Source organism: Myodes glareolus, chromosome X, assembly GCF_982192425.1.
Source record: "Myodes glareolus chromosome X, mMyoGla1.1, whole genome shotgun sequence".
In the NCBI taxonomy this organism is placed as follows: Eukaryota; Metazoa; Chordata; class Mammalia; order Rodentia; family Cricetidae; genus Myodes; species Myodes glareolus.
In genome coordinates, this window is record NC_142053.1 from 93,602,452 (window position 1) to 93,614,200 (window position 11,749).

The 11,749-nt window shown below is 37.2% G+C and overlaps 1 pseudogene; it reads right to left on the reverse strand.

The window, feature by feature from the left end:
• Window positions 1-5,715: 5,715 nt before the first annotated feature.
• LOC125410342 (riboflavin kinase pseudogene) lies at window positions 5,716-6,126 on the reverse strand (annotated as a pseudogene).
• Between the last annotated feature and the right edge of the window lie 5,623 nt (window positions 6,127-11,749).

Genomic DNA, 11,749 nt, shown 5'->3' on the forward strand with positions numbered 1-11,749 from the left:
CATCTGTTGTGAATTCTCTGTTCAGTTCAGTACCCCATTTTTTAATTGGGTTAATTAGAGTTTTAGTGTCTAGTTTCTTGAGTTCTTTGTATATTTTGGAGATCAGACCTTTGTCTGATGAGGGGTTTGTGAAGATCTTCTCCCAGTCGGAAGGTAGCCTTGTTGTCTTACTGACAGTGTCCTTTGCTTTACAGAAGCTTCTCTGTTTCAGTAGGTCCCATTTATTCATTGTTTCTCTTAATGTCTGCACTCCTGGGGTTCTGCTTAGAAAGTGGTCCCCTGTGCCTATATCTTGTAGACTACTTCCCACTTTCTCTTCAATCAGGTTCAAAGTGGACAGATTAATGTTGATGTCTTTAATCCATTTGGACTTGAGTTTTGTGCATGGTAATAGATATGGATCTATTTACATTCTTCTACAGTTTGACATCCAGTTGTGCCAGTACCATTTGTGAGAGATGCTTTCCTTCTTCCATTGTACACCTTTAGCTCCCTTGTCAAATATCAGGTGTTCATACTTTTGTGGGTTAATACCCGGGTCTTCTATTCGATTCCATAGGTCGACTTCTCTGTTCTTATGCCAATACCAAGCTGTTTTCAATACTGTTGCTCTGTAATAGAGTTTGAAGTCAGGGATGGTAATGCCTCCAGAAGTTCCTTTATTGTATAAGATTGTTTTGGTTATCCTGGGTTTTTTTCCATATAAAGTTTATTATTGTTCTCTCAAGGTCTGTGAAGAAGTTTGCTGGGATTTTGATGGGAATTGCATTGAATCTATAGATGGCTTTTGGTTGAATTGCCATTTTTACTATGTTGATTCTCCCAATCCAAGAGCAGGAGAGGTCTGGCCATTTTCTGGTATCCTCCTCAATTTCTTTCTTCAAGGACTTAAAGTTCTTGTCAAATAGGTCTTTCATTTCCTTGGTTAGAGTTACCCCAAGATATTTTATGCTATATGTGGCTATCATGAAAGGTGATGTTTCTCTGATTTCCCTCTCTGCTTATTTATCCTTTGTGTATAGGAGGACAACCGATTTTTTGGAGTTGATCTTGTATCCTGCCACATTACTAAAGGTGTTTATCAACTGTAGGAGTTCTTTGGTACAGTTTTTGGGGTCGCTTATGTACACTATCATATCGTCTGCAAATAACAAAAGTTTAACTTCATCCTTTCCAAATCGAACCCCCTTGATCCCCTTATGTTGTCTTACTGCTATTGCTAGAACTTCAAGCACTATATTGAAGAGGTATGGAGAGAGTGGTCAGCCTTGTCATGTTCCTGATTTTAGTGGAATGGCTTTGAGTTTCTCTCCGTTCAATTTGATGTTAGCTGTCGGCTTGCTATATATTGCTTTTATTATATTTTGGTATGATCCTCGTATACCCAATCTCTCCAACACCGTTATTATAAAGGGGTGTTGAATTTTGTCAAATGCTTTTTCAGCATCCAATGAAATGATCATATGTTTTTTTTCTTTCAGTTTATTTATATGATGGATTACATTGATAGATTTGCATATGTTGAACCAGCCCTGCATCTCTGGGATGAAGCCCACTTGATCATAATGGATAATTTTTCTAATGTATTCTTGGATTCGGCTTGCCACTATTTTATTGAGTATTTTAGCGTCAATGTTCATGAGTGAGATTGGTCTGTAATTCTCTTTCTTGGTTGTGTCTTTGTGTGGTTATGATATCAGGGTAACTGTAGCTTCATAAAAAGAGTTTGGCAATGATTCTTCTGTTTCTATATTGTGGAATACATTAAGGAGTATACGTATTAGCTCTTCCTGGAAGTTCTGGTAGAATTCTGCATTGAAACCATCTGGTCCTGGGCTTTTTTTGGTAGGGAGATTTTTGATAACAGCTTCTAATTCTTCATGACTGACAGGTCTATTTAGATTGTTCACCTGATCTTGGTTCAACTTTGGTATATGGTACTTATCTAAAAAATGACCATTTCTTTAACATTTTCCAACTTTGTGGCATATAAACTTTCGTAGTAAGATCTAATGATTCTCTGAATTTCCTCTGTGTCTATGGCTATGTCCCCCTTTTCATTTCTGATCTTATTAATTTGCATGTTCTCTCTCTGCCATTTGATTAATTTGGATAGGTGTTTGTCAATCTTGTTGATTTTCTTCAAGAACCAGCTTTTTGATTCATTGATTCTTTGGATTGTTGTCTGTATTTCTATTTTGTTGATTTCAGCCCTCAGTTTGATTATTTCCAGTCTTCTAGACCTCCTGGGTGAATCAGCTTCTTTTTTTCTAGGGTTTTCAAGTGTGCTGTTAAGTCTCCAATGTGTGTTTTCTCCGTTTTCTTTAATTGGGTACTTAGTGCTGTAAACTTTCCTCTTAGCACTGCTTTCATAGTGTCCCATAGGTTTGAGTATGTTGTGTCTTTATTTTCATTAAATTCAAGGAAGACTTTAATTTCTTTTTTTATTTCTTCCTTGACCCAGGGATGATTCAGTAGTTGACTGTTTAACTTCCATGAGTTTGTTGGTTTTCTGGGGGTAGCACTGTTGTTGAATTCTAACTTTAATCCATGGTGGTCTGACAAGACACAGGTGGTTACTGATATTTTTTTGTATCTGTGGAAGTTTGCTTTGTTACCCATTATGTGGTCAATTTTTGAGAAGGTTCCATGAGCTGCTAAGAAGAAGGTATATTCTTTCCTATTTGTATGGAATGTTCTATAAATGTCTGTTAAGTCCATTTGATTCAATACCTCCAATAATTCTCTTATTTCTCTGTTAGGTTTCTGTCTGATTGACCTGTCCATTGGTGAGAGGGGAGTGTTGAAGTCTCCTACTCTTAGTGTCTGTGGTTTGATGACTGCCTTGAGTTCTAGAAGTGTTTCTTTTACATAAGTAGGAGGCTTTATATTAGGGGCATAGATATTCAGGATTGAGACTTCCTCTTGATGAATTGTTCCTGTTATGAGTATAAAATGCCCATCTCCATCTATTCTGATTGATTTTAGTTTGAAGTCAATTTTGTTGGAAATTAGAATGGCCACACCTGCTTGTTTCTTAGGTCCGTTTGCCTGAAAAACCTTTTCCCAACCCTTTACTCTGAGTAGATGTCTGTTTTGTGGTTGTGGTGTGTTTCTTGTAAACAGCAGAATGTTGGATCCTGTTTTTGTATCCAATCTCTTAGTCTGTGCCTTTTTATAGGTGAATTGAGTCCATTAATATTAAGTGATATTAATGACCAGTGGTTGTTGACTCCGGTTATTATTATTTTTTGTTTGTTTGTTTAATAGAGTTTGTATGTGTCCTTTCTTTGAGTTAAGTTTGTGAAGGGTTGCTAGATGTCTGAGTTATTGTAGGCAGTGTTGGCAATGTTGGATTCCTTGGGTTGCGATTTTCCTTCTATTACTTTCTGTAAGGCTGGGTTTGTGGCTACGAATTGTTTAAATTTGTTCTTATCCTGGAATGTTTTCTCCATTGATAGTGAATGATCATTTGGCTGGGTATAGTAGTCTGGGTTTGCATCCATGGTCTCTTAGTTTTTGCAGTACCTCTATCCAGGACCTTCTGGCTTTCATGGTTTCCATAGAGAAGTCCGGTATAAGTCTGATAGGTTTACCTTTATAAGTTACTTGACATTTTTCCTTTGCAGCTCTTAATATTCTTTCTTTAATCTGTATGTTTTGTGTTTTCATTATTATATGGCGAGGGGATGGTTTTTTTTTGATCAAGTCTATTCGGTGTTCTGTATGCTTCTTGGACCTTCATAGGAATATCATTCTTTAGATTGGGAAAGTTTTCTTCTATAATTTTGTTGAATATATTTTCTGGGCCTTTGATCTGCAGATCTTCTCCTTCTTCAATCCTTATTATTCTTAGATTTGGTTTTTTTATAGTGTCCCAGATTTCTTGAATGTTTTGTGATGAGAATTTGTTGGATTTGATGTTTTTTTTTTTTTTTTGATCAGAACATTTATTTTCTCTATGGTATCTTCAGACATTGAGATTCGTTCTGCCATCTCTTGTATCCTATAGGGTATGTTTGATTCTGTAGTCTCTGTTTGTTTACCTAGATTTTCCATATCCAGCCGGCCCTCGTTTTGTGTTTTCTTCATTGCCTCCATTTCAGTTTTCAATTCTTGAACTGTTTCCATTACCTGTTTGATTGATTTTTCTTGGTTTCCCAGGGTATCATTCACGGATTTAATCATTTCTTCTAACTTTTTGTTATACTTCTCATCCATTTCTTTACTCATTTCTTCAATCTTTTTGTTGTATTTCTCATCCAGTTCTTTAAGGGAGTTATTCATATCCTGTTTAAGGGACTCTATTGCTTTCATAATGGCACTTTTTTCCACTTCTTCTGAATTAAGAGGTTCAGGTCCTTCTGTTGTAGGGTCATTGGGATCTGGTGATTTCATGTTGTTTTTTTTTAGATTATTGGAGGAGTTCTTGCCTTGGCATCTGCCCATCTCTTCCTTCAAATGCTCTCTATTGGATCTTCTGGTACCAGGTCAGGTTCCCTTTTTGGGCAGGGACTTCACAGACAGAAGGTCTACCTTTCCTCAGGCAGTCTATTGAAACATAGGCGCTCCTTCCTGCTGGGTTGCACTCACAGCCCAGGCCCAGCGTGCAAGGGAGCTGCTCTGGGGAGATCTTGTAAATAATCTACTCTTGTACTTTCCAAGTTTTTAACTTTGCTTCTTAAACCTACTGAAAATTAAGGCTTCTTTTAAGTGTGGAATTTCCAACATCAACGACTCTATTTTCAGGGCTAGGGATGTATCTCAGTGACAGAGCACTTGTCTAGCATCAATAAGCTGAGTTCTATCCCTCACCATACCCCACTTTTACACACATGCACTCACCACATGTATGTGTCTGTTTTGTGTATTATTAAAATTACCTTCCTACTTTAACGTGGACTCTTCCACCAGGCAGTGCCTCCCCAATAACAAATCTGTTGCCACACAGCAAACAGTGATTCAATATGCTGACAGGCACAATGTGCTCTGTAATCGTTTCAACTTTAATAACTCAAGCCACCAAAATTATAGTAAGAAGGAAACTGGGAAATATTATTTGACTAAAACTTTCTCCACTTCTGAAACTACAAGAACTCTTTAGATGAACATTAAATTATATTTATGTAGCTGTTCATATAGAGGTACAGACTTACATTTCCTTTGAAAGCATAGGACTACACTTCATATGTGTGACATAATATGTTATTTATTGGTTTCCTTAAGAAGAAAACAAATATTTTGTGTCCTTTCAGGAAAGTGTTATAACCAAGCTTTGTGGTGCATTTCTTTAATCCCAGTGCAAAGAGAGGTGGACTGTTATGAATCGTCTGAAGCCAGCCAGAGCTACAGAATGGAAGCCTGTCTCAAAAGGAGAGAGAAATAAAACCAATCTGTGGAGAGAATCAAAACCCCTGATAGGAGACATGTGCGACCACTTCAAGCTGAAGTGGCTCTGTACATACACTGGGACTCTAAAAGGAAGTGACCTTATGGGAGATTGGTGACTCGAAGCTCTGAATTTTGTAGTTCTGCAAAAATATATTAATATACAAAAGAACAAAACTACACTCTATAGATTTTCCTCCCAGGGTAAGTTCTGTGTGACACATTTCCTGGGAAAAGTCCCTGCTCAGAAGTGCCAGTACACATAGTTGTGAGAACTAGAGCCAGGCCTTGGAGGAAAATCTATAGAGTGTAGTTTTTTTCTTGATTTTAGGAACTTGAAAGAAATTTTAAGTGTTCTGGTAAATCCAGTTGCTTTTTTGCTTCTTCAATGTCACCCTGAATTGCTGAAATAAGTGACTCTAAACAATCAAAGTTGTTTTCTGGTCTGAGGTAGCCAACAATGGCCACATCGAGAATTTCCCCATAGAAGACCTCTTTGAAGGTGTGGATGATGTGGCTTTCCATGGACTTTTTCACACTCTTGTAGTATGTGTTCCATCCTATGCTCACGACCATTTTATGGATGGCTCCACTCCCGACACTGGCCCAACCATAATAAATGCCAGTAGATATATCAGCCGGAAGACTGTCTACTACTTGCTCAGGAAAATTGGCTGTGAGGCCGCGGCTGAAGCCATACACCACCTGGCCACAGCAGGAGAATGGCAGGCTCCTCATGATGCCAACCTCGGGGGACGCTGGCTGTTACTAGCTCCAAGGCTGTGGTGCCTGGGCCCGGGCCAGCCAGGGATCCTGCAGAAGCTGGGCTGGCAGAGCGGCCTCCAGCACCAGCACTCAGTCGACTCTCCGCTGGAACTGCCAAGATATGCATTTTCATCTCCTAAAATTGAGACAATATCAATTCTATCTTCTTGCTTATATTTCTCTATAGAACACACTAATAGTGTACAATATATGACTTACTAATATCAGAAAAGAAAAATATCTTTATATAGAATCAAGTTTCATGACTGAATTTTCTTTTTCTTAGTTGGGGTTACTATTGCTATAATGAAACATGACAAAACAACTGTGGATGAAAGGAATTATTTGGATGACACTTCCACATCATTGCCTATCATTCAAGGAATTTGGGACAAGAAGTCAAGCAGGGCAGGAACCTGGAGGCAGGAGGTGAGGCAGAGGCCATGGAGGGATGTTGCTTGATGGCTTGCTGCTTGTGATTTGCTCAACCTGTTTTCTTATAGTACCCGGAATCACCAGCCCTGTGGTGCATCTGGCCAGAATGAGCTGTTCTCTCCCTAAACAATCAGTAATTAGGAATATGCCCTACAGTTTTGCATATGGCCCAATCTTAAGGATTTATTATTTTTTTTCAATTGGGGTTCCCTCCTCTCAGATATCTTGTGACAGGTTGACACAGAACTAACTATCACAATGAGAATGCATAATGGAAGGGGGAAACAGGTGGTGGTAATGATAAACCTACAAATCACATCTTCAATGCAAACATGAAGCACAGTGAGTGAAGGGAAAGTGTGACTAAGCTATGGAAGTGGGAAGAGGCTATGAATTTACAGAGCCAATCTCAGTGATAATTTTTCTCCAGCAATGACATACCACCTCCTTAAATACCACCACCAACTCAGAACAAAGTGTTCAAATACTTGAGCCCATGGAGACATTTCTCATTAAAAAGATATCACAGGTGAAATAATATATTTTTGTTTTAGCATTTTAAATTGTTATTGCTTTTTCTCAAAAGGTTCTAACTCTAAACAAGAGTAAATGTAAGTTTATGTGAGAAGAGACAATACAGGATTGCTTTGTTAAACCACAGTATATTTTCACAATAACAGAATTAGGAAATATAGCTAAATATATAAAAAACTAAATAAACACAATAAAATTTTGACAAAAATAAGGGAAATATTTAGGTGATGTGTCATAATATGTGATAATCATGGAAAAGCAAATAGCAAAGTTTCATTTAAAAGGCTATTAAGTCAAGTAAATCCACAGCATGGAATCAAGATTAAGATGATGTAAGCTAATGACTTTCTTTGACAAATGTTGAAAAATGCATATTTGTTAGAAGCTATTTGGGAAAATAATTCTTTGAATTTTATAACAACTATTATAATGATTCAAACACCATGCTTGATTTACTTCTTTCATATATATTCTATTTTTAGGTATATTAGTTACTTTCATGTTGATATTATAATAAAAATAAAATATGACCAAGGCAACTTAAGAAGAAAAGAGTTGATTTTGACGCAGGGTTACAAAGGGATAATGTTCCCATTTAGGCTGGGAGGTATGGTTACAAGCAACACACAGTTTAAGATGTGAGCTTTTACTTGTCTTCTGCAAACATGAAACAAAAAAAGTCAAACTGGAAGTTCAACCAGTGTTTTTAATATCAAAACTTTCCTTGAGTGACATACTTCCTCCAGCGAGGGTGTATCTTCTAAACCTCCCCAGATAGCACCACCAATTGAGAACCAACTGTTCAAATATCTGAACAACTCAAGAGTGGGAGATATTTTCATTTAACTCATTGTGGTAGAACTATTGTGAAAGGGCTTTCATATATGTTCTTGTACAATAATTTATTTTTTAAAAAATATCAGCTTAAATTGATGCTGACAGTGATATTAAATTTTTTAGTGTCCACAGTATTATGTATCTTTTTCAAATTCAAATGTGCATTAGAAGTCACACTAATGCTTTCTACATTATGACAATGAAATATTATTTAAAAATTGTTGGAAATTTTGCTTTGATTTATTTTCATTTTGTACCTGTCTAATATATTGTTGGATATTTATGGAAATTCAGTTTTCTCAAACAATAGGGAGGGACCATTTTATGGTATCCAATTTTAATTAAATTTATTGTTGGGCCAAAATTATCTTAGGATCTATACCTTGAAACCTGTAGGACAGAGAAAAGTCTGGCTCAAGTTTGAGGAATAGTCTCAAAGCTACCAAGGATAAAACATCAAAATCCAGGTAGATGACCCTCCACCCAGAGGGGAGAGCTCGGCTGTCTCCCATTGGCTGGAGGTACCCACACATCACATGATATCACTTAACCTACATAAACTGAGACTCACAGTAATAAACTGAGTTCCTATTTTGACTTGACTCTCTATTGTGTCTGATTGTCCTGTGTCATGGGTTGCAAAACAGGCAGATAGTGTACTCACCTTTCCCTGGGGAATAAGGATAAGGATGTCTGGCAATTTATGATAAAAAAGTAGCACTTTGGTCAGTATTATGAAGGAAACCAAATTTGAAATCTTGTAGATTTCAAACCATTTAGTATCTGACTGAACCAATTTCCCTTCATTATTGTTGACTTTTTCACAGACCTATGCAAATCTTGTCTGCTGGACCTAGAATCTGAGGACCTGAAAGAATTGGGCAGACTACAATCTAATTCTGAAGACAATCTTCCTTTAATTTATGTACCAACATACACCAATGAAACAAAGAAAGTAATTATCTAAGAAAGGTTGATCGAGTTCAGAAAAAATATAGATATCTGTAAGCATGTACTAAATATTAACAGAGCATACTATTAACAGTCTTTACAGAAATTGAAACAAAATTGTCTGGCACATACTATAGATTGTATATCTGGAAAATCATGAAAGCAAGGCAGAAGGCAATATAAAAATTTAGGACACATTAATCAGATTGGGTTCTATGGCTATGTTCTGATGTTTAACAAGAATAAATATGTCTTATAAATTGAATGTAAATGTTTAACACAGGAGGCACCAAATCATGTCCAAGAAAAATCCAGGGTACAAAATGCACCTGAGGTAAAAGGCCACCTCTGGTCCCTTACCTGGAGCCTTTCTCATATTTCTCTCATTGTTCACCAGGCGTCATTCTTTTGACAATGTTCTAACATACATATTTTTTGTTTGTTTAAAAATTTAGTCAGTAATGGCACCAAGTAAAGGTTTCTGTCCTAGAGATTAAACAATAAATATTAATATAGATGTTCTGAATTTTGTGAGATGATATGGCTCAGATAATAAAAGTACTTTCTGGCAAGACTGATGTGGTGGTTTGAAGAAAAATGGCTCCATAGGGAATGGCACTATTAGGAATTGTTGCCTTTTTGAGGATGTATGTCAGCGTGAGTGTGGGGTTTGAGGTCTCCTATGCTCAAATTATGCACATTTCCTGTTGCCTTTAGATCAAGATATAGAACTCTAGGCTCCTTCTTCAGCACTATGCCTGCATGACAGTTGCCATGAGAGATTGGACTAAACCTCTAAACTGAAAGCTAGCTACAATTAAATGATTTCCTTTTAAAAATAGCTTTTATGTCTGGGCAGTGGTGGCACATGTTTTGAGTTCCAGCATTCAGGGAGCAGGGGCAGGTGGTTCTCTGTGAGTTTGAGGCCAGCCTGATCTACAAAGTGAATACAAGGACAGCCAGAGATATTACACAGAAAAACCCTGTCTTGAAAAACACAATAAAATAATACAAAAAGAGTTGCTTTGGTCATGGTGTCACATCATGGCAACAGAAACCTTAACAAAAACACATGGTAAACTAAGGTCTCGTGCCAGAAATCAGGGAAATAGAGGACTGACTTCCTCAAATTATCCTCTGACCTCCATAATTGTACCATGGCATGCATGTACACTTTTATAAACAATCATGCATGCATAAGCACAGACACACATACAATAAATAGATGCATGCATGCATAAATAAATAAATATGATATATTTAGAAATACATAAATTTGTTCCCATGGAAATTCCTTTATAGTAAGAGTAAATGTATTGCAATAAAATGTCAAATATTGAAAGGTATCATGTAGGGAAAAAATAACTAAATATAATAGATGCTACTGAATATTAGCATAGAAAGAAGGATTAAAATTTTCACTTGATATAGATTATATATAAATTAGTGAGTGATCTTAGTAAAAATGGTTCCAGGAACTTGAGAGAATACTTAGTAAGAGAGCTAGCTCTGCTAGAATGTGGATCTGAGTTCAAATCCCGTTCACCAACATCAAAGTTGTGCAGTACCACATGTGTATGTGCCCCTAGTATTGGAAGACAGGCATATTCTGAAAGATCTCTAGCCCACTATGCCATCTGAAGCACCAAGGTTTGGGTTTAGTGAGAAACTATGTGCCAAAGAATAAGATGCAGAGATATAGAGAAAAATACCTAAGTTATTGTCTTGAGTGCATCCATACCGGTGCCCACAAGTATATATATCCATATTATAATGTTTCAGAGTGATTTCAGTCTCACAGGAGGGTTTTCTGGGGTGGCTGAAAATGAAGAATTGTAGTTTAGTTACATAATGAATGAATAATAAATGCTATATCCTGATAAAATATAGATCATGGAACATAGACCAAAGCCTTGTAGATGTCTATGTAATCTCTATCCTTGATGCTTGTAAAGCAATTATTTTTTAAATAACAATGTAATGCTTCTCCATAAAGAGATACCTTAGAGATACCTGCCAACAGCCCTCCCCACAAAGATTGTACAGTGCAATTTCATCTAGTACAAGATCTACCACAGACCTGGGCACTGTAACTCCAGGAGGCATTTAGGACGGTATTCCAGTTTCTTAATGTGAAATTCCCATCCATCCATGTTCCTTTCTAAAAGGAATCCTTAGCAGATAAACTGAACATTCTTCAAAAGAAAACAAAAAAAGGACAGTCAAAACTAGGCAAGATTGCCAGGCAAACTCGGGTGCATGGGGGCGGGGGAGGAAGTAAGGGAAGATGGTCAGAGAGAGGGGAGAGGGGAAGGAGTGGGGATGGCTTGGGGGAATGGGAGGGGGAGAAGGAGGAAGGATCGTTGGGGGAGCAGGGAGGTTTATATCTCAGCTAAGGGAACCATTTTAGGGTTTGCAGGAGACTTGATTCTGGAGGGGTTCCCAGTAAAAATTAAATAAAAATAAATTAAAAAATAAGAAATTCAAAAGAAAGGAACCTACAAGGCAGCCAAACCACGTGGGCCATCACTAGTGCATCTTTTGCTGATGTAAAGGGCAAGAGGAATCATATACCAGAGGTTAGGAAAGCTCAGCAAGAGTGGAGGGCTGCGAAGGAAGCAAAAACTGCTACACAAACATCAAAGAGGATAGCAATGGCTGCTACTAAGGCATCCACAGAGGCTCACAAACAAAAAAAGTTTTGAAACCTGTAAAGATCTAGCCTCCCTGATTTCTTGGACCATGCTTATCTGAGTTTTATTTTTATTTTTTTCAGGTTTATTATTATTATTATTAAAAAATTTTCACCTCCTCTTCTCCTCCCATTTCCCTCCCCCTC